The sequence below is a fragment of the Mus caroli genome, unplaced genomic scaffold, assembly GCF_978045245.1.
Source record: "Mus caroli unplaced genomic scaffold, Mus_caroli_1 scaffold_4, whole genome shotgun sequence".
Taxonomy (NCBI): Eukaryota; Metazoa; Chordata; class Mammalia; order Rodentia; family Muridae; genus Mus; species Mus caroli.
In genome coordinates, this window is record NW_028227259.1 from 74163043 (window position 1) to 74185929 (window position 22887).

At 37.5% G+C, this 22887-nt stretch overlaps 1 protein-coding gene across 1 annotated transcript in view; it reads left to right on the forward strand.

Annotated features, from left to right (window-relative positions):
- The window catches only part of Gabrb1 (gamma-aminobutyric acid type A receptor subunit beta1), a 500511-nt gene that overhangs the window by 15929 nt on the left and 461695 nt on the right, over positions 1–22887 (forward strand). The window lies entirely within an intron of this gene.

Here is a 22887-nt window from a genome sequence, read left to right on the forward strand (position 1 = left end):
ATCTTTCATTTATCATCTATCACCTTTCTATCATTTATCTATCTATCATCTATCTATTTATCATCTATCATCTGTCGTATATCTGTGTGTGGTTGCTTAAATTTATTTGTACCACATATGTTCAGGTGCCCTTGAAGATGTCAGACACCCTATAAATATAGTTAGAGATGGTTGTTAGCTTGATGCAGGTTCTCGGAACTGAATCTGGGTCTTCTACAAGAACAGTAAGTACTTTTAACTGCTGATAGTTGTAACAAAACATAACCCTCCCCCAAATCAACAAAATTCAAACAAGACCATTTTCTGAATATTATAGTAGAAAGAATCTTTAATGATGGAAATAATGACTCATGACTAAAATTCTAGTACTTCATAGGCTGAAACAGGGAGAACATGAGTTCAAGGCCAGATTGGACTACTGAAGGAGACCCTAAATCAAAAGAAATAGAAATGGGGAAGAGAAGGAAGAGGAAATGGCATGGAAGGTATCAAGGGGTGGGGACAAGAGAGGAGAAAGGATTTGACATCATCTCATTACTCCATATTTTATAGAACAGTCAATTCTCAGACCTCCTCTTGCTCTTAGAGACACCAGTTTATAAGCAGCTTTTGACTTTTATGAGGCTGGATGAAGATTGTGCCTGGGTTGGACATGTAAATTGCACCATCTGTCAACATACAAAGTCACTGAGGTAAATTGGAACTGTAAGGGCACACTAACATATTAAAATCCTATCAGAGGTACCAGGAACAAAGCCAATTTAGACACACCAGATAATGGAAAGGCTTCAACTTTGTCCTTGTTGTTTTTTATTGCAATGATAAACATCATGACCAACAGCAACTCAGAGATAAAGTTTATTTATATATCTCAATCATAGTCTACAAATGAAGGAAGTCAGGACAAGAACTTAAGCAAGGACCCTGGAGGAATCCTCCTTAATGACTCTCCATGGCTTGCTCATCTTGCTTTCTTATACCTGCTGGAGGATGGCAGCGCCCACAGTGGGCTGGGATCTCTCACTTCAATCATTAATCAAGAAAATGCCCTACACATATGCCTACAATCCAAGCTGATAGAGGTAATTCTTCAAGTGACACTGCTTCTTTCCAGGTGACTCTGGTTTGTATTAAGTTGACTAAAACTAATCAGCCCAACACAAACATCTTCACCTAGACCACATGAAGAGGCAGATATCTCACACTGTAATGGTGTGAGATAGCCCCCACTGTATCAAGGACCAACATGCAGAGAACTCCTGCATTTCTCACAGTCTTCAGTTTAGTATGACCTTTACTGTTGAATTGCCATCTGCCCATTGTGCTACACATCCATCTGGACCTGCCCTTTATCCTTTGCTTATTTGTCTGGACCCAGTCATTCCTGCCCTTTCTCTTTTGTACTCTACTCAGCAGCTCTGCTCCAATCCATGCTACAGCAGCAATAGTAGCAACCTAACTCTAAGGCCAACAGCCACATCAAATACATTCATGACTTTCCACTCAGCTATTTGTCATCAATGCTGAGAATCTTGTATCCTTATCATTTTAACAGCTTTAGTCATTCAGGACTATCTGAAACTCCTCGCTTCTTAAACTCCATTCAGGCCATTCTTCAAAATGGCACTCACTCACACACACACACACACACACACACACACACACGTGATAGATAGATAGATAGATAGATAGATAGATAGATAGATAGATAGATTATAGATGCATACATTCATATATTCTTACATTGGTACATACATACATATATACATAATATATTTACAAACATTCATACATAGGTGCATAGATAAATAGATAGATATAAATGGACTATAAACATATATAGAGAGGGGGGATTTAGTGCATATGTAATTTATGATTTGAAAGTTATTATTAGCAACTAAGATTGGAATAAAAGAGTCTGCATTTGCCTTGGCCAGAGTTATCAAGGAAAGCAAGACTATTTGGAAAGTTGAACCCTGATGTACCTTGGGAATTTCTTATTTAATGCATTCTGACAATGTTAAAAGATGCAAACATTGTTGTGTGTGTTTCTGTTATAGCAAGCTTATTACACAGGACAAATGAACATTTGAAAATATGAATTTTCTGCCTTCATTTTTGTGCAAGAAAAATAAAGTTCTCAGAATTGAAGTATAAAAGTTGAAGGTAATACCTATAAGCTGTTAACAGCTGTAGAGAGAGTGCCCAACTCCTGCTCCAAGGTCGTTTGAGAGATGACTGCACAATGATTATTCTGTTACATGCTAATGGAAGAAATTTGGTAAGAGAAGCAGAGATTTCCTTATTCTATTAGTACAAATAAATACGACCAATTGAAATCTGATCACATATCCTTGCTACCATTTATTGTTGGGGAATCAGGTCATCACTGTATATTGCATTAATTCAGCCAATCCTCCCACACAAAATCTCTCTGAAAGCTGGAATATTGATGCAGTTTACATATTCTAACCTACTTACAGTCTTAGGAACCCTAGGAGCAGTGCCTTCTTACTGTGCAACTCAGTGTCATCATTTGCAAAAAAGGATAACGATAAGCACCTATTTTTTTTAGGATTGTTAGCAAGGATGGGATGTGCTAATGCATGTTAAGAGAGTTTGAAGAGTGTTCAGAATATTTCAAATACTAACAAAGTGTTATCTATATTAATAACTAACACATTGGACTGTTGTTTTGTTAAACCTGACACTTCTTTTTTAAATCATTGCCACTGATAGAGAGAAAGTCCTTCATCAGTTAGAGATAAAATATTTAAGTATATTAAAACATTAGGACATTAACACAGTGGGTGTGATTAAGTTTTAGTTAAAGCAAAAATAAAGGCATAAAAGTACAAAGTATTTACAGTGGTTGGCCCAGAGGTCACGGTACCTAAACGATAAGTAGAAATGTACCTGAATGAGAAGATATTAACAACAAAGGAGTTGGAAGTTCAGAGACAAACTTCAAAGTCTCTAATTTTGCTCAAGGCTTTCAATTATCATTGAGGCTGCAGAAATGAGCCCAGTGGTATAGCTGGCCCTCAATCTGTCATTCTGCTTCAGGATGTAAGGCCTCTGGTAGGCACCCAACCCAGCTGTGAACTGTCTGGACAGGAGTTCCTATGAGAAAGAAGCTTGTGGAGCCAATCCAAGAACTTTGTACTCATATAATGCTTGCCTGGAGCTAAAAACTAGACAAGAAATCATGAAAGTAAGGTCCAAGATGAAGCAAATGGTCATGCTTGACTAGGAAACTAAGAGCCACCAGACATCGGGAGCATGCTGCTCCCAAGGAAATGGTTTATGAGCTCACACACACCTGTTCTCTGGCTTGACTATGTCTCAGAACTCCTGCCAGGAGGTGGGCAACTTGTGAGTGGTTTGTCTAAACATTGTAGTTCATTGCATTTTCCCAAGGGATTCCCATATCAAAGCAGCTCATCCATTCATACTCTGCATGTAAGATACATTTTCTGAGCGAAGAGAGAGAGGTGGCCCTTTGAAACTTTGACAGTTGATGCCTATGTCTAGTTTTACATGATTGTTAAATGGACAGGGATTCAATCTTCCATCAATCATTTGCAAAATTAACCCCAAACCATGCTAGTCATTAAAAAAATGGTCTTTAATTATGTTTTAGAAATAATGATTTTAACGTTTGAAGTTAAAAAATTAGTTCTTTGAGAATTTTCTAGTATAGTTTATCATATTTCCTCCCTCCTCTAACTCCTTCCCAATTCATACCCTCGTTTTTTTTCTTTTTTTCTTAGATATTTTCATTTACATTTCAAATGCTATCCTCAAAGCCCCCCTATACCCTCCTGCCCTGCTTCCCCATACCCCCGTTTTTATTTACCCAACCTTGTATATTCTTTAAAAATTTTAAAACAACAACAACAAAAATCATTAAGTCCAATTTGTCTTTCCCTATGTCCTAGCATGTGTGAGTGTTCATTGGAGACTTCCCAAAGGCCACACCTTTACAGAACACTGACTATCCTTCTCCCAGATACTATCAATTATCAATAGCTTCTCAAAGAGGGGTGGGATATCCTGCCCACCTCCCCTGGCTTCTTGAAATCGTGTCCAGCTTGAGCTTGTATAAGTCTGATGCATACTTTTAAAATATTTATAACAGTGATGTTCAACCTGTGGGGTGTGATCCCTTGGAGTTCAAACAACCCTTTCACAGAGACTGCTTAAGATCACTGGAAAACACAGATATTTATATTATGATCCCTAACAGTAGCAAATTACAATAATGAAGTAGCAACAAAAATAATTTTATATTTGGGACCACAACAACATGAGGAACTATAGTGAAGGGTTGCAGCACTGGGAAAGTGGATAACCACTGTTCCATAAGCTCACATGTGTAAATGCCCTGCTGTATCCAGAAAATGTTGCTTCGTTGTAGTCATCCAGTGCCTCTGGCTCTTACAATCTTTCCCTGACTCTTCTTCCAGGAAGGAATGTTATATAGATGCTCCAAGTAGGGCTGAGAATTCCCAATATTCTTTGTCCTCTGCACATTGACCAATTGTGTGTTTCGGTGTTGATCATCAACTACTGAAAAAAAAATTTTTCTAGACAAAAGTTGAAAGATACACTAATGTCTGAATATAATGAGAAATCGATAGAAGTAAGGTTAACACTGTCAACTAAGCAGAAAAATAATAATGTCCTCCTTTAGGGACTTTGAATTATTTAGTCACAGGTTCATGGTCTGAGAAATGAAGGTAGGCATAGATTTTATCTTGTGGAACAGGCATTGCATCTAATAAGACAAGAGTTGGTTACTACAGTGACATTCATGGCACTATTAAACCAGTGGCCATATTTTGCCAGACCAGTTATCATTGTAGTTCTCAGAGTTCACTCCTGGGCAAAACTGATAGTTACTAAAGTGCTATGAAAGCTACTCAGAAGAGAGGAAGCAGCCAAGTGAGTCAGTACTCTACATATTCCATATTCAAGCATATGCTGTTTTCAACAATGTCTTACTGTTACATTCCAGTGGTTCACAGTGAGCATCCACCTCTGTATTTGTCAGGCTCTGGAAGAGCCTCTCAGGAGACAGCTATATCAGGCTCTTGTTATCAAGTACTTCTTGGCATCCACAATAGTTTCTTGGTTTGGTGACTGTATATGGGATGGATCCCCAGGTGGTGCAGTCTCTGGATGGCCTTTCCTTCAGTCTCTGCTCCACACTTTGTCTCCCTATTTGCTCCCATGAGTATTTTGTTCCTCTTTCTAAGAAGGGCTGAAGCACCCACACTTATTTCATCTTTTGAAGTAGCCATCATATTAATTTGTTATCCATGGTCCCATGGACATTTATGTTATTATCAAATATGTATGTAACATAAATAGCATATAAAGTGGCTTCATATTTTATATATATTGTTATAGGAAATTTGTTTTTATTAATATTACATATATTTCAGATTCATATATTTTATTGTTTTTCATGATAATCCTAGTTTTTGTAACAATCAATACAAGTTCATAGAATAAGAATTTTTTATTCTTTCTTCTGTAAGGCTATTCTGAGTAGCATTTATGCTGGTGGTAACTTGCAAATCATAGCTGCTTCCATCCTATAGTTCCTCCTTCCTTTGTGCTTCATAGAAGCACAGGAAAACTGAAAGCACTGAAGTTTACACTAGATATTTGGTCATGTCAGCTACAAAGTCACCCACAACATTTCTTTTACAATTCTGTCACTTAAAACACACAACATGCCACTCTAACTAGAAAGTGCTTGGGAAAAGTTAAGAGTCTGCCTCAAAATTATAACTTTATGACATTCATTTGACCACTATAAAACACTATAAGAATGTACTATGATTTATTAATCTTCCTTCCAAAGGCTCAAAGCTTGCTAAAATTTCACCCACACACACACACATACACACACACACACACATACATACATACACACAAACACACACATACAAACATATACACCCACACACCATTCCTGAACATGTAGCTCTTCTTCAGTAGAGCAACAAACTGAACTTCTGAAGAGTGACATTTCTAGTAGATTAGGGTTGTGGGTGGTGTGAAAAGCAATGCTGAGTCTCAGTACTGAAGAACCTTCAATTTCTGGCTAGATAATTAATTTCAGTGCCGCCACTCATTCCAATTCTTAAGAATACTTGGGTTTTCAAGGTTTTAAAATGTTTTTAGAATTATAAGCCTGAGAATTATTAAACCTAAGAATTAATAATTTGGTTACTGGTTTTGTATAGTGACCGTTTTGAGGCTTCAGATAGTGTTTATCTTTCCTTTCAGTTCAGAAATTCTGATACAGTGTTCATTCTGTTATTGATTTATGACTTTATAGTTATTCAGCTTCTACTTTGTTAGTTTAAGATTTGTTTTGCTGTTAATTTCTTATGTTTTGAAAAATACTTTCATCATACAGTATGTTTAATAATTTGATTTAAATTTCAAACACTTCTTGCCTTTCAGATCAGCTGGTCCCCAGATGTCTGTGTATTCCCCCAAAGAGCTTCTCTTTGATCCCCTAATTCCATTTTCTAAATGTTCAGATACAAATATATGCCAGGATATAAGGAAAATTTAACTGTTTAATGTTAAACTGAATGACATAGAAGATTTAAGCTAAGGAATAGTTAAGTATATGAATTTTCTCATCCTAGTATGCATATTCTGTTTATGGATGTATCCAGGATTCTTTTTAACTTCTTTATTAATTAACCCTAAAGGCAATGGAAATCTTATTATCTCTTACAGTTGACTCCATAATCTATAATGGTATCATATATTATTAGATCAGATTCTGGCTTTTTTTCTTCTGAATTTTCAAGATTCCATAGTTTCTATAATCAATGTTGAGAGCTAGCATGGTACAATCATCTGTTTACTGTTGTTGTTGTTTTTGGGTTTTTGGCTCTTTTTATATTCTTTTAGCTATTCTTTGTTGCAAAAATTGTCATTCATCTTTAACATACCATGTTTTCTAAGAAGCTGTTTGTACTTTAATGGAATTACATTGGTCCTTAAACTGAGGAGTATATTATATTGATTTTCTATCAGTAATGAAAATTTGTGGCTTTCTCTCTACAAATTTTTATGTTTAGGAAAAATATTCATCTGTATTCTTGCATGTCCTGCTTATTCCACAAAACTCAAGTCAGTCTCCTCAGTAGATACCAGTTGGGTTTCTATGACTTAATTTTACAGTCATAGAGAGAGAATTTGTTCATGCAACACTAACCAATCAGTGTTCATTCAGATACCAATGCAAATTCCAGATTATTTTCTCTACTTTTTTTTTCTTTTTCTTAGATATTTTCTTTATTTACATTTCAAATGCTATCCTGAAAGTTCCCTATACCCTCCCCCCCCCGCCCTGCTCCCCTTACCCACCCACTCCCGCTTCTTGGCCCTGGTATTCTCCTGTACTGGGAAATATAAAGATTGCAATGCCAAGGGACCTCTCTTCCCAATGATGGCCGACTAGGCCATCTTCTGTTACGTATGCAGCTAGAGACAGAAGCTCTGGGGATACTGGTTAGTTCATATTGTTGTTCCACCTATAGGTTTGCAGACCCCTTCAGCTCTTTGGGTGCTTTCTCTAGCTTCTCCATTGGGGGCCCTGTGTTCCATCCTATAGATGACTGTGAGCATCTACTTCTGTATTTGCCAGCCACTGGCATAGCCTCATATGAGACAGCTATATCAGGGTCTCTTCAGCAAAATCTCTCTGGCATATGCAAGAGTGTCTGGGTTTGGTGGCTGATTATGGGATGGATCCCTGGGTGGGGTAGTCTCTGGATAGTCCATTTTTTCATCTTAGCTCCAAACTTTGTCTCTGTAACTCCTTCCATGGGTATTTTGTTCCCTATTCTAAGGAGGAATGAAGTATCCACACATTGGTCTTCCTTCTTCTTGATTTTCTTGTGTTTTGCAAATTGTATCTTGGGTATTCTAAGTTTCTGGGCTAATATCCACTTATCCATGAGTGCATATCAAGTGACTTCTTTTGTGATTCGGTTACCTCACTAAGGATGATATCCTCCAGATACATCCATTTGCCCAAAAATTTCATAAATTCATTGTTTTTAATAGCTGAGTAGTACTCCATTGTGTAAATGTACCATATTTTCTGTATCCATTCCTCTGTTGAGGGGCATCTGGGTTCTTTCCAGCTTCTGGCTATTATAAATAAGGCTGCTATAAACATAGCAGAGCATGTGTTCCTATTACCAGTTGAAACATTTTCTGGGTTTATGCCCAAGACAGGTATTGCTGGATCTTCCAGTAGTACTATGTCCAATTTTCTGAGGAACTCCCAGACTGACTTGCAGAGTGTCTGTGCAAGCTTGCAATCCCACCAGCAATAGGGGAGTGTTCCTCTTTCTCCACATCCTTGCCAGAATCTGCTGCCACCTGAATTTTTGATCTTAGCCATTCTGACTGGTGTGAGGTGGAATCTCAAGGTTGTTTTGATTTGCATTTCCCTAATGATTAAGGATGTTGAACATTTTTTCAGGTGCTTCTCAGCCATTCGGTATTCCTCAGTTGATAATTCTTTGTTTAGCTCTGAGCCCCATTTTTAATGGGGTTATTTGAATTTCTGGAGTCCAGCTTCTTGAGCTCTTTGTATATGTTGAATATTAGTCCTCTATCAGATTTAGGATTGGTAAAGATCCTTTCCCAATCTGTTGGTGCCTTTTTGTCTTATTGACAGTGTCTTTGGCCTTACAGAAGCTTTGCAATTTTATGAGGTCATAAAATTGCATTTGTCAATTCTTGATCTTACAGCACAAGCCATTGCTGTTCTGTTTGGGAATTTTTCCCCTGTGCCCATACCTTCGAGGCTTTTCCCCATTTTCTCCTCTATTAATTTCAATGTATCTCGTTTTATGTGGGTCAAGTAACATTTTTTTGTACTTCTATCCCATGGGATATAAATCAGAACTTTCCATAAATGCCGCTCCTCCAATTCATTGTTGGCTAGAACGGCTCATACAACTCGTGAGAGTGATTTTCTTATTATCAACTATTCATCATAGAATATAAAATTTGAAAAGGAGGTTGGAAATGGGCCTTTGGCTAGGTATAGAGGAAGGTACCCAAGTTTCCAAAGCCTGTCTAGACACCTACCATACAAGTACCTCCATTTAGTAATCAATCTAGAAGCTCTGCAATTGTCCTTTGTAGAACTTCTGGAAAAGTCCTTAAAGACCTAAGACTGATTTAATTAATAAACATTGTGATCACCTGAATATTTGGGTTTCTTTCCTACTGGAAAGAAGCGAGAAGTCAGACTGAACTTTTCAACCTTGTAATAACAATCGGTTCCCCTGGAAACCAGCCACTTTCCTGAAGCTATCCAGGAGCTCTGGCCATAAATTATCTCAGTAGCATCTAAAATACAAATCCTTTAGAGAGTCTGATTACTTTAGGAGCTCTTGGACTTAGGTTTGGTGTGTAGAAAAGACTATGCACATGTGCCTGAACCTATACACACAGAGACACTCACAGAGATATACATGTCTACCCAAAACATACTCGCTCTACAAGGTCAACTCAACTCAATGAAAGTGCCAAATGAATTAGTCCAAAAAAAAAAAAAAAAAAAAAACCCTTGTTTCCTGCGACTTTTCATGTTGAAAAGCAAACCCATGAGAGAACCCAATATTGTACAGCCTCTGGATTATATCCAGGTGTAGGTAATATTTCAGCATGAAAATTTTCACCTGTGAAATTCAAGGTAGATAGTGTATGTTTTCATAGACATTGATGAGAATGGTTGGAAAGCAACTGCCTGTCCCACTTTGTAAAGATTTGCCTGCTGTCCTTCAACATATTATATTAGCAATAGACAAACAGGAGAATTTTGAAACATGTTGAATTTCTGTGATTAAGAACAGAACTTATCAAGGCTTTTCTATTCCATTGTATCAGGGATGTTCTTTATTTGTGTATTCTATTCTTATTTTTATTTAAGATTTATCTGAGCTTCCACACTATGTCATATTTTGGTTAGATGCTATCATAGATATTATTTCTAGGGATTATAATGAAGTGGGAAATGATATATTGCACTAACAGTGAAGCTATAGAGAAAGTTTGGTCAAATAGAAGTTTAAGCCAAACTGTGAATAAGGCAGGGCTGCACATTAGTTTACAGGAGTGAAGTGGACAGAGCTACTTCTGGCCATCAGAGCAGCTTAATGCTAATTAGATAGCAGGCACATGGCAAGAAGGAAGGAATTTCATAACAAAACCATACATCCTTAGGGGTTTGTAGAACTGGGGTCAAACTCTCTAGGCTCCACATGCTAGAGCATTTCTCTTACCATGAGCTATATTTTTATCCCCTTAAAAGAAAAAAGAGGGGGGAGATTAATTCTTGGCCCCACAAAAGCCATGTTGCTGACTACTAGCTGACAAAACAAGTCTACTTCTATCATTGTGGTTTTTTCATTAATTTATTTCTTTACATTCCTCTCACAGCTTCCCCTTTCTTCTCTTCTCCTAGTCCTACCTTTTCCTCTCCCTTCCCCCTTTCCTCCTCCTTTTCTCCTTGGAGAAGGGGAGGCCTTCCATGGAGATTAACTGGCCTTGGCATTTCAAAGTAAAATCACAGAAATACTTTTCTATTTCTCAGGTTAACCTCAAGGGCTGTGGTGTTGTCAGATTGTTAAGTTTTCTGCTGGTGTTAACATTGAACAAATCTAAAGGGTTCATCATTTGATGGGTCAAACTTTAATGAAAAGCAGTATGATTCTGGCAACTAGGTGAAATTACACTTCCTTCCAATGATACCTAGCCAAGGGTCACATTAGTTATATATCTGCTCAATCCCAGGAGGCAGGGGACTGTTAATGAACATGTTCTTAACTGAGAACTGTATCTCCGGGCAGTGCTGAAAATACGTGCTATAGACTTTCACATAGATTGCGGTCAGAGACTGTGTTAGGTTAGGCCTCAACCCAAATATTGAAATAAGAAACACATTGCAAACTAAAAGTAATATATAATACAGAAAAGAGTAGCTATCATCAAGAAAAAACTTGCACTATATAATGAATCATTTGAAGTACTCAAATGTATACATAAACACGTGTGCGTGCGCACACACAGACACACACAGACACACACACACACACACACACACTTCTCACTTTAATCATCTCACTTTAATCATTGTCTGTGGAATATCGTCCATAAACTTAATTTCACAATGCAAGAAACTGAACCTAGGGCCAAGCATATGCTGGAGAAATGTTCCACCTAGTCCCAATCCATTTTTCATTTTTAAAGCTTTAAAAACAAGGTCTTACTAAATTATTTTGGATGGACTTAAGTTCATCCCAAAGCTCAAGAAAGCTTTGAACTTGTGCCCCGTGTCCTCAGCCTTCCTACTTCTTGGGATTAAGGACCTCTTCTAACACTCTGCTTCTTAATGACTTCATATTCTCATTGTGACTATTTCATAAGGAACAACAGACTGAGTACTGATACCAAGAATAAAGCTGCTGTGAACATTGTTGAGCAAGTGTCCTTGTGGGATGGTGGAGCATCACTTAGTGTATGCCTAAGAGTGGTATAGCTGGGTCTTGAAAGAAGAACTATTCTCAATTTTCTGAGAAACTGCCAAATTGATTTCCAAAGTAGATGTGCAAGTTTGCACTTCCACTAAAATTACACAAAATTTTGTGTAATACTTTAAAGCTTTGGAGGAATAAAACCACAAATTGTTTTCTTTTAAGAAGCTCAAAATAAGCGTAGACTGATTGGTTATTCTCTTTTAAAATTTAAATAATTTGCTTTTAAATTCACGTATTTGGGTTGAACACTTTAATTTTCAACATTAGAAATCTTTACTTTTATTATTTATGCATGCTTTCATTTTTTCTGTTTTAAAATCAATTGCATATTTCTTTCTAGAAAACAACTAACTTATGCTTGAATTTCTAATATTTCTGGGTATTAATGGAAAAAGGCCATCATGAAAATGTTACTGATAATGTAGATTTACAATTATAAAATCTACTCTCTTCACCCTTTTTCTCTTTCTTAGTGCTTTATAAAATGTTAATGCATTGCTAAATTTTAAGAAGGGATATTTCTTTTCCTTAAAAATATTTTATATTTTCAATTCTAATATTGGTGTAGTTTGACAATCTTGGCAGCACGAATAAAAATAATTTGAAAGTGAAGAGTACTCTTCTATGGGGTTGCAATCCCCTTCAGCCCATAGGAAGAAGAACAACAACTAATCTGAACTCCTCAGAGCTCTCAGGGACTTAACCAACAAAGGAAGAGTACACATGAATGGAGCTGCTTATGGACTTATCTGGCATCAATGGGAGGGGAGGCCTTTGGTCCTGTAGAGGCTTGATACCCAAACTAAAGGGGATGCTAGAGGGGTGAGGTGGGAGTGGGTGGGTGGGTTGGGGGCCACCCTCTTAGAGGCAAAGTGGAGAGGGGATGGGATGGATAGTTTGTGAAGGGGAGACCAGAATGGGATGGGAGTTTTGCTGGAGGGAGGACTTGGAAGGATGACAACATTTGCAATGTAAATAAGTAAAATAACCAATTTTTAAAAAGTGAAAGTACTCAAAGTGATGTGCAGACATACCTGCATTTTTTATCTTATGTGCACATGCATAGACCTTTATGTGTGATGGTCTATCCTTTTTTAAACCCAAAGTAACACTGAATTACTAAAGCAGTCCTTTTTTTATTAGGTATTTATTTTATTACATTTCAAATGTTGTCCCCTTTCCTGGTTTCCCCTCTCCCTGTTCACCAACCCACACACACTTGCCTCCTTGCCCAGGCATTCCCCTATACTAGGGCATAGAGCCTTCTCAGGACCAAGAACCTCTCCTCCCATTGATAACCGACTAGGCCATCCTCTGCTACATATGCAGCTGGAGCCATGAGTCCCACCATGTGTACTCTTTGGTTGGTGATTTAGTGCCTGAAGCTCTGGGGGTTACTGGTTAGTTCATATTCTTGTTCCTCCTATGGGGATGCTACACCCTTCAGCTCTTTGAGTCCTTTCTCTAGCTCCTCCATTGTGGACCCTGTGCTTAGTCCAATGGTTGGCTGTGAGGATTCACCTCTGTATTTGTCAGGCACTAGTGGAGCCTCTCAGGAGACAGCTATAACAGGCTTCTGCCAGTAAGCACTTGTTGACATCCACAAAAGTGTCTAGTTCTGAAGTTGTTTACGGGATGGATCCCCAGGTAGGGTATTCTATGGTTGTTCCTTCAATCTTTGCTCAACACTTTGTCTTTGCAACTCCTTCCATTGGGTATTTTGTTCCCCCTTCTAAGAAGGATCAAAGTGTCCACACTTTGGTCTTCCTTCATCTTAAGTTTCATGTGGTTTGTGAATTGTATCTTGGGTATTCTGAGCTTCTGGGCTTATCAGTGAGTGTATACCATGTGTGGTCTTTTGTGATTGGGTTACCTCACTAAGGATGATATTTTCTAGTTCCACCCATTTGCCTAAGAATTTCATAAATTCTTTGTTTTTAATAGCTGAGTAGTACTCCAGTGTGTCAGTGTACCACAGTTTTTGTATCCATTCCTCTGTTGAGGGACATCTGGGTTCTTTCCAGCTTCTGACTATTATAAATAAGGCTGCTATGAACATAGTGGAGCATGTGTTCTTATTCTATGTTGGAGCATCTTCTGGGTCTATGCCCAGGAGTGGTATTAGTGGGCCCTCAGGTAATACTATGTCCAATTTTCTGAGGAACTTCCAAACTCATTTCCAGAGTGGTTGTACTAGCTTGCAATCCCATCAGTAACAGAGGAATATTCCTCTTTCTCCACAACCTCGCCAGCATTTGCTGTTACCTGAGTTTTTGATCTTAGCCATTCTGACTGACATGAAGTAGAATCTCAGGTTTGTTTTGATTTACATTTCCCTAATGACTAAGGATGTTGAACATTTCTTTAGGTATTTCTTAGCCATTCAGTATTCCTCAGTTAGAATTCTTTCTTTAGCTCTATGCCCCATTTTTAATAGGGTCATTTGTTTCTTTGGAGCCTAACTTCTTGATTTCTTTGTATATATTGGATATTAGCCCTCTACAAGATTAAGGATTGGTAAAGATCTTTTCCCAATCGGTTGGTTGCCTCTTTGTCCTATTGACAGTGTCCTTTGCCTTACAGAAGCTTTGCAATTTTAAACATAGGAAAAGCAACATACAGCAGACCAGTAGCCAACATCAAGCTAAATGGAGAGAAACTTGAAGCAACCCCACTAAAATCAGGGACTAGACAAGGCTGACCACTCTCTCCCTATGTATTTAATATAGTACTTGAAGTCCTAGCCAGAGTAATTCGACAACAAAAGGAGATCAAAGGGATACAATTTGGAAAGGAAGAAGTCAATATATCACTATTTGCAAATGATATGATAGTATACTTAAGCCACCCCAGAAATTCCACCAGAGAACTCCTAAACCTGATAAACAACTTCAGCAAAGTAGCTGGATATAAAATTAACTCAAACAAATCAGTGGCCTTCATCTACACAAAGGATAAACAGGCTGAGAAACAAATTAGGGAAACAACACCCTTCACAATAGTCACAAATAATATAAAATATCTTGGTGCGACTCTAACTAAGCAAGTGAAAGATCTGTATGATAAGAACTTCAAGTCTCTGAAGAAAGAAATCTCAGAAGATGGAAAGATCTCCCATGCTCATGGATTGGCTGGATTAATATACTTAAAATAGCCATCTTGCTGAAAGCAATCTACAGATTTTAATGCAATCCCCATCAAAATTCCAACTCGATTCTTTACAGAGTTAGAAAGTGCAATTTGCAAATTCATCTCGAATAACAAAAAATCTAGGATAGCGAAAACTATTCTCAACAGTAAAAGAACTTCTGGTGGAATTACCATGCCTGACCTCAAGCTGTACTACAGAGCAATTGTGATAAAAAAAAAAAAAAAAAAAAAACCTGCAAAAAACAAAAACAAAAACAAAACTGCATGCTAGTGGTACAATGACAGACAGATAGATCAATGGAATAGAGTTGAAGACACAGAAATGAACCCACACACCTATGGTCACTTGATCTTTGACAAAAGAGCTAAAATCATCCTTTGGAAAGAAGACAACACTTTCAACAAACGTTGCTGGCTCAACTGCCGGTTAGCATGTAGAAGAATGCGAATTGATCCATTCTTATCTCCTTGTACAAAGCTCAAGTCCAAGTGGATCAAGGACCTCCACATAAAACTAGATACCCTCAAAGTAATAGAAGATAAAGTGGGGGAAGAGCCTGCAAGCACATGGGCACATGGGAAATTTTCCTGACTAGAACACCAATAGCCTATGCTCTAAGATGAAGAATCTTGATAAATGGGACCAGTCTTTTCTTTTATATTGGGAGAAATTCCTTGGTTAGTTTGTTGTTGTTGTTGTTGTTGTTGTTGTTTTCCCAAGCACTTGGGTGGCACCCTTTCCATGACCTCCAGTTGTCTCTCAGAAACTGAAGAGTGGAGCAGATAAAGCTTATGTATGGGACCTTTTACTTCTGGGCTTGTTACTCATAGGAAGTTGCTCTTCTCATCTGATCTTTTTCTCAGACTTCAACAAAATCAATAGAGTTTAGAGATACAAATGGCATAATATAAAACTTAAAGCAGGTCTTGACTCATGACAAATGCTCAACATGCACTTAAGAAGTATATGGTACTCAAACTATCTGCACCTTCCTTCTCCACAACTTGTCAGTTTCACGGCATTTTCTCTAAGTGACAATATTTTGATTTATACCTCTGGCCTATATAATCAGAGTAAATTCTTGATTTATGCTTTAAATTTCCAACTATTTTACCAAAAAAATGCCTTAAAGGTCTATTTGTTTATCATTTCACTTTGTGTCAAAAATTTTTTAGTTCATATTTATGATTTTTTTTCACAGGAATCAACTTTTCTGCTGGAAGAATCTGTTGGGCCAACACTTTCTCAGTTCTTCTATGTTTAGAAGTGAGTTTAGAGTGTTAACATACTGGAATGCTAGTTGGTTAGATTACAGAGTTCACACTTGGATACTTGCTGCGATTTTTGAGACTTTTCACTGTCTTCTGGTGCTAACTTTGCTGATAAGAAGAACACCAAGTTATTTTCTTTCTCATGTAGATGATTTATTTTTCTTTGATTTTTCTGTATCCCAGATGTTCTGAAATTTCAATAGAATATGACTTGTTAATGCTGTTTAACATGCAGTGTGCCCATTCAATCATAAAACTAATAACTTTTCCTGTTTCTGGGACATTTCTAAGTTCTAACTTATTTCCTTACCCTTTTTTCTCCCTGCTTTCTTGTTATATAACTCCTTTTATAACTTTGGTTCTCCTCTCTTCTCCATGTTTGGTGTATCTTTCTCCTCCTCTTCCTCCTCCTCGTCACTTCCTCTTTCACCTTCTTCCTTCTTTTTTTCTTTCTCTTTCTCCTCTTCCTTTTTCTCCATCTCCTCTTCCTCCTCTTCTCCCTCTTCTTTCCTCTCTCCCTACTTCCTTCTTTTTCCTTCTTCTTCCTCCTCTTTCTGCTTCTTCTTCCCAATGCCACTTGAATGATTATTTGATTCTATTTATTATCCAGCTTACTAATACGCTCTCTGATTACATCATTTACTTTCTATGTGGAATTTTTCTGTCAGACTTGGCATTGCATTTCAGTGTCATTGACTCATGTCTGTTTTGTGCATGTCTGCTCCCAGAAATGTGCTCTCTTTATTATGCATTCTCAAACTCAATCACACTCATGTTGAAGTAGCTTTACTTTTTTGTAGTGGCTTAGTTTTTATTTTTATGACATTTATTTCCTCTTCTTCATGATCATTGTCCTTATTTCTTGGTGACCTTTTATTACATATCTGCATTTTTATTTGAGAGTTCATATTAAATAGCATTTATCTTTTTAAGGCAAATTTTAAAGCTTTCTATGCCCATGCTTAATACATTTGCAAATCTAAGAGGGGCAACTCACCAAAACCTTTATCCAATGTGCATTCAGCATCAGTATGTTTTATATATATATATATATATATATATATATATATGCACATGACTGAAGAAAATACAGTGCTTTTTGAAATGTTTGATCATTTTTCTTTAACTTCCAAAGAAAGAATGGATTCTCAGTTTTGATTTTATCCCATAAAAAATAACTAGGTAGATCTTCAAGTAGTAACTCTTTGGCTGTATCGTTTCAGGGACCAGTACAAATGGGGAGATTGTTAATTCTTATTTAAAGAAAATGGGAGAATTTCATCGGCAGCCAGATAGAAATGGCAAGAAATTGTAAATGTGCATTTGAGATGCACACTGAGGCAGAAGGAGGAAAATCCAAGAGGCTGAGTTGGCATTGGGCACTCAGCAGTCTGTATCACACTAGCTCAGGGGTCAGGATCAATCAACCACACATGGGTAAGTGGGTTATTTCTCATCACCAAACTCTCTCCCAGTTCTTCTCTACTGCACATTCCTGCCTCTACTGAAAATACAACTTCTCTTCAAAGCTCCATCAATTACCTCCTCTTACTGTATCACCCTCAACTCTGAAACCTTTAGTGATGTTCCTCCCCTGGCTTAGCCCCTCCCTGCATCACATTTCAGTGTGTTATAATGTCTAAAGGAAGGATTTAGCTCTATTAAGGCATCTTCTTTAGACTTTAGGGCCACATGAAAAATAATAAATGTTCTTCCCCAGTATTTCTTTTGTATTATATACTGGTTACTTGGGATGTTTTTACACTTTTATTGCTTATTTTTGTATAATTTCAAACCACATGCTCCTTACACAGGTTCGATAAGTGAATGGGGAAATGAGTAACCCTGAAGCCTTTGTGTGAAACAATAAATATCCACCTCATGCCGAAAAGTCCTGATTGTAACATTTCGTTTTTCAGATGATACTACACACATTTTAAAATTTTTATTTGTATGAGTATGCATATAGCTATCTTCAGACACACAAGAAGAGGGCAATGGATCTCATAAAGAAGGTTGTGAGCTAGCCAGGCATGGTGGTGCACACCTTTAATCCCAACACTCCGGAGGCAGATGCAGGCGGATTTCTGAGGCCAGCCTGCTATACAAAGTGAGTTACAGGACAGCCAGGGCTATACAGAGAAACCTTATCTTGAAAAAATCAAAACAAAAACCCAAAAAAACAAAGAAGGAGGAGGAGAAGGAGGAGGAGGAGGAGGAGGAGGAGGAGGAGGTTGTGAGAAACCATGTCATTGCTGGGAACCGAACTCAGGTTCTCTGGAAGAACAATCAATGAAGAGCCATCTTTCCAGCCCCTGCACACTAAACTTTATTCTATGAAACAAGATAAAAAGTAGATTCTGCTCGGCTTTTATAAAATTCTGAAGTTTTGCATTTCATCTTTTATTTTTATCTCTACCAGCCTTAAAATTTTGTACATATAACAAATTATTGATTTATGAATAACAAGTTACCTTATAGACTTTTATTGTATTTAACCTTTCCTCAGGCTTTATATGTGCTTCTACTAGTTCTTATCTTTACAGAAGACCCAAACAACAAGTTATTACCATTTGTATAGGTTAAATACGTCTTGACATCCTAAAAACAGATTTTCCTAATTCTTTCTTTCTTTATTTATTTACATCCAAACTCGTCTTTCTTTTTCTTTTTTAAAAATTTGTTATTAAATATTTTCTTCATTTACATCTCAACGATATCCTGAAAGTCCCCTATACTCCCCCACCCTGCTGTCCTACCCACCCACTCCCTCTTCTTGGCTCTGGCATCTCTTCCCAATGATGGCCAACTAGGCCATCTTCTGCTACATATGCGGCTAGAGACACGAGCTCTGGGGGTACTGGTTAGTTCATAATGTTGTTCTTCCTATAGGGTTGCAGACCCCTTCAGCTCTTGGGTACTTTCTCTAGCTCCTCCATTGGTGGCCCTGTGTTCCATCCAATAGATGACTTGTGAGCATCCACTTCTATATTTGCCAGACACTAGCATAGCCTCACAAGAGACAGCTATAACAGGGTCCTTTCAGCAAAATCTTGCTGGCATATGCAATAATTTCTGTGTTTGGTGGCTGATTATGGGATGGATCCCCGGTTGGGGCAGTCTCTGGATGGTCCATCCTTTCCTCTCAGCTCCAAACTTTGAATCTATAACTCCTTTTATGGTTATTTTGTTCCCTATTCTAAGGAGGAATGAAGTATCCAGGCATTGGTCTTCCTTCTTGATTTTCTTGTGTTTTGCAAATTGTATCTTGGGTATTCTAAGTTTTTGGGCTAATATGCACTTATCAGTGCATGCATATCAACTGAGTTCTTTTGTGATTGGCTTACCTAATTCAGGATGATATCTTCCACATATATCCATTTACCTAAGAATTTAATAAATTCATTGTTCTTAATAGCTGAGTAGTACTCCATTGTGTAAATGTACCACATTTTCTGTATCCATTCCTCTGTTGAGGGACATCTGGGTTCCTTCCATCTTCTGGCTATTATAAATAAGGTTGCTATGAACATAGTGGAGCATGTTTCCTGGCTTATTCTTACCTCCCACTATTGCATTTAAACTTTAGAACTAGATTCTGAATTTGTATTTAACTTCTCCTTAAGTCTAGATAAAATGTTACAATTTTCAGTTCTTACATTATCCTTCTCTTTCTCTATTTTCTTTTCTTTATTCTTTTTTCTTTTTCTTTTCTTTTCTTTCTCTTTTTCCCCAGCTTTTAACGATCCATTTGGGACTTTTAAAGTTACTATAATAGAATAGCTTTTTTTATGTTTCCTTGATTTTGTCTATCTAAAGAAATATTAAGAATATGTGTTAGAGGTGTTAGTGTTTTGTGAATATGTTTTAACGACTTTTACTTTTACCTAGATGCTAATTTCTAAGGTTCTTCCATTTTCTTCTAAGAGTTTGGACAGAAGGAAATAGAATTGTGCTTGTCATTGGCCTTCAGGGCTTCAGAGACAGATTTTTTTTTAATTGGGTTGAGCTCTGAAGGGAGAAAAAGGTGTTGGGAAGAAACAAGCAACTTCACAAGACAAGAAAGTGTTGCCTTTTTCAGGCTGTGAGGGGGGAAAAAAACCTCCCCAAAGCATCTGGATCAATTATTAACTTATTTCTTTTTAGTTTTTAAGGTTTATTTATTTCGCAGTTCCAAGACAACTTACAAACTCTATATATTCAGTGCAACATATCTGTTTTTAAATTAGTAAAGTGTGAAGAGGGGAGATTAAATTTAGACTCCTAAAACATCAAGGAGAAATTCAATGTATCAAAATGCAGGTCATTAACATCTTGCGTAATGATTAAAGCTAAGCTGTATATATGATTCTAACATGCCCAGTGATCAAAACAATGGGTTTTAAGATACTTATTGTTATTAAGATGCAAACTGCTCAGGAAACCAGACAATTTCCAGAGTATGAAGGCCTGAGAAACTATCTTCTGAGAGACCCTCCTCATTCATAGCTAAGATAAACTTGGTTGCATTTTCAGCAGTATTCCAATGATAAATGGTGGCTATCATATGAAATGTTATGATAAAACATATTTTATACTATTGACACATACTAATAAAAATTCAAAACAAACGCTATCACATGATTTCTTAAATTGTCATTTTGTCTAATCAGAAAGTATAATTTCAAAGCAAAATCCAGTAGGATTGATCTGGCAGAAGCATGCATAATACTAGGGTTAAAATATCCAGACTCACACTTTGACTCAATAGTGAAGTCAAGGCTCTTAAGCAGACCTTGCTAAAGCAGTGATGCTTTCTACCCAAAAAGGATCTCAGGGCTTTATAATCAACTAGAAAGTGCACATTCTAATGAATTGTGTACAAGTTAAATGAGCAGCCTCAGTGAGCACCCAACCAAATATTTCTTTTCTGCCTTGTGTGTTTATACCCTCCACAGGTGAGAAAAGAAACTGAACGTTATTTTGTTTACTGCTACACCATCAGCATGAAGGCCGGCACCTACTAAATGTTCAGTAAACATCTAAAAAATAAATGCACAGCTTATGGACGTGGTGATCCTGTAAGTGGCTTGTGTGTGGCATTGTGGCTTTTGCAGAGTTATACAGAGCAGATTCCATGTTTCAGCAGGACCTTGAGATGTAAATGAATCTTTTCTTTTACCCTCTAAAAGAAGATCCACATGTGGTTTAAGAACAAGTCAACATCGTCTCAAGCAAACTTAAGGAATCTGAGACTTAGCATTGAGGGTTAAGGGTTTTATGGTGCTCAAATATAATATGAAATTAATGTTACTATCTTTTTGAGAATGTTAAATTCAGTACATGTTGAAATGACTGTATGTATTTTTAAGGAGGATTCATTCATATGTACCTAGTTCTCGACTCTTGTAATCTCTTGTTGTCTCTATTATACTTTAGGAAGACTGTACCTGTTACTTCTCTCCAAACTAAACAGTATCTTATTTTATTTCCTTCTGCAATAACCTCCTTGTCTTCTTGTTTCTCTTATCTAATTCTTGCCTTTATGGTCTGTGCTAGATAGTGCAGAGAATAGCAGTACCCAAGGATTCTAGGTTGAAATGTATATGTCACTACTTATTAGCAGTGTGACATTAACTACTGAATTCAGTAGTCTAAAGGTCTCTCTTCATTATCTCTATTGTTGTGTTGTAGCAAGGTTTGGATGAGATGACCCGTGTTGTATGCACAAGAACAACGACATAGCAAGTGGAAAATGTCAATGATCCTTATAACTGTTCTACCAGAATTTTTTTTCTCTAAAATTAACTTCTACTTAAATGTTCAGTGTCTCCTGAATCTAAATGATCTCCTGAACTTTCTTCCACATCCCATCATCCACCATCACTTTCTTCCCCACTACAATGGATCTCTTTTGCATACAGTTATAGAAGTACGTTTTCCAGTCTGTAAGATTTAGTATACACTGTTTTCCCTCAAGAAGAATTCCCCTTCCTCACCAGACAAAAGCTTTGTCTTCTGTTGTTGGTTTTTTTTCTCCTCCTCTACGGTAATTTCTAGTGCTTCTTGGTTTGATAATAATTCTTCAGTGTACACAGACAATATCAGGAAGAAGTGGTTTCTTTTTGCTGATCTTTGTAAGGGGTTTGTGAATTCCTAAAGGCCAGAAACACTCTTAAGTTTACTCTAAGTTTCAGAATACCTAGTATCAAATGAAGACTTGATATATGCTATTTAACAAAGGGCACGAATCTATCCCAGAATCTCCAACCACCCAACATGTTTTTAGTGATATGTATTGAATTGCATCTCCTAACTTCCCTGTATTTGAAAGAAGATTGGCTTCTCCCGGGCTGCATAAGGCATATTAGACTGAGAATGTTCAGTGTTCTAGTTAGGGATTAAGAACGGGAGCTAGCACACTGACAGTTATAAGCAAAAAGCTTGGGCGAGTAAAAACTACAGGATTTACCAGCAAAGGTCCTGGAAAAATGATTGGTTGCCAGGGTTGCTTGCCTCGTTCTTCTTCTCTTCACTTCCCATTCCAAATGCACTGATGGAGATGGGAGCTAAAGGAAAAGCATACATTGAAAAGTTAGTCAGTTCTCCCTCCCCCACCCCCCTCACTAACTCCACAAGCATGCTGCTGTCTTCATAATCTCAGAAGAGAGGACAAGACTCCCAAACCCTCCCTGCATTTCCTCCTCCCCACCCCCAAACTCCTTTTCCAGCCCAGCAGTCTCTGCCCACTCCCCTCTCCAGCACCCTCCCCTCATTTTCTACAGACAACCAGAGAACCACCTCCAGACTCCTTGTTCTAGGACCTCTATAACTGTCAACAAAAGATGCCAATCACAGACAGCCGTAGCCAGATCATTCTTTTAAAAAA